Below are 1,686 nucleotides of genomic sequence, written 5' to 3'. Positions count from 1 at the left end.
AAATACTTTACAATTAACATCAAAGTTTCGCAAAACAAAAGTCTACCAAATAGTTAACATGACTGCACATTAAACTTAAACTAAATCCCCAACTCCTAAAATATTCTCCCCTTTAATCATTAAAAAGAAGAATACACCAGCAACATTTTAAGCATCAAAAATTGCATTGACATCAACAGTGACTACAGAGTTTCCATCACCAAGAGCATCCGGAATAGCAGAATTTTCAAGAGCAGATTTTTCAAGAAAGGTAGAATTTCCAGCCGCAGATTGTGTAAGAAAAAAATTTCATCATCAGAATTTTTAGCAGCAACCACTTCAGCACCAGATTTTTCAAGAGCAGAAGTTTCAGGATCTTAAGTTTGAAAATCTGGACGATGTTAACATTGTTGGAACTGTTGTTCAGCCCGCTGCTACTGTTATTCAGCATGCAGGGGAGGAACTAGGGGGGACCGAAGGGAGCCCCGGTCCCCGCCAACTGCGGAATAATCCCAAAATTTTAATATAAAATTTTAAAATTTACTCTCAAAATTTTTTTTGGTCCCCCTAGATTTAAAAAAAAATTGAAATTGAGAATTAATTTTACAAAATTTTATTGATTTTGTTAATTATTTCATTCAAAATAATATTGATTAGATGAAAATCATGGAATTTGTTCATTAATCTTAATAATTAATAAATAAACATATAAGATAAAGATAGTACAATTTGAAACAAAAAAAAAAGATGCTTAAAACTAAAGTCTAAAAACAGAACATACTTGTTCAGTTGTTCTGCTCCGGTCCCAAAACCCTCAATACACACTATACATACAAGTTACAAAATTACGATCCCTAATATCATCTCTCTTTATCTACTCTACCTTTGCATCTAATCCGTAAATATGAGTAAAAGAAAAGAGATTACATCATATTTTCAACCCAAAAGAAGCAAACAAGTCTTCAGTGTGAACTACAACATTATGGGTTAGATGTTCCGGTTCATCCAGATTTGAAGAATCTGTCTACTCTTGGTGATTTATGTCATGGATTGGTAATCTTGGTGATTTATGTCATGGATTGGTAACCACATAGAACTCTGACATGTATCCATTAGTTGATAGACTATTAAGGCTTGTCTTGACTCTTCCAGCATCTACTGCAACATCTGAACGAGCTTTTTCTGCTATGAAAATTGTGAAAACAAGTCTTCGCAATCGAATGGAAGATGAATTTCTTAGGGATTATTTGATAGTGTATATTGAAAAGGAGATTGCGGAGATCATTTTTGCCGAGGAGATCATTGATTCTTTTTATTTGATTAAAGAAAGGCGTGCACATCTCAAATAAATCGGTATATTTTCTACTTTTATTTATTTTGGTCCCCAATGTTAGATTTCTGGTTCCGCCCCTGTCAGCACGCTAAAACTGCTGCTCTTGAAAAATCTGTTGTTCAAATGGTTGCTGCTGAAAAATCTGATGATAAAAATTCTGTTATTGCACAATCGGCTGCTGAAAATTCTACCGTTGTTGACAAATCTGCTCCTGAAAAATCTGCGCTTGAAATTTCTGCTATTTCGAATGCTCCTGTTAATGGGAATTCCGGTGTTATTGGTAATGTCAATGCAATTTCTGGTGCTTAAAGTGCTGCTGGTGTATATTTTAGGAGTTGAGAATATTTTAGGGGGAGAATATTTTAGGAGTTGAG

This window comes from Apium graveolens, chromosome 6, assembly GCF_009905375.1.
Source record: "Apium graveolens cultivar Ventura chromosome 6, ASM990537v1, whole genome shotgun sequence".
Lineage (NCBI taxonomy): Eukaryota > Viridiplantae > Streptophyta > Magnoliopsida > Apiales > Apiaceae > Apium > Apium graveolens.
The sequence above is the reverse complement of the archived record's forward strand: the minus strand, read 5'-3'. Positions refer to the sequence as shown.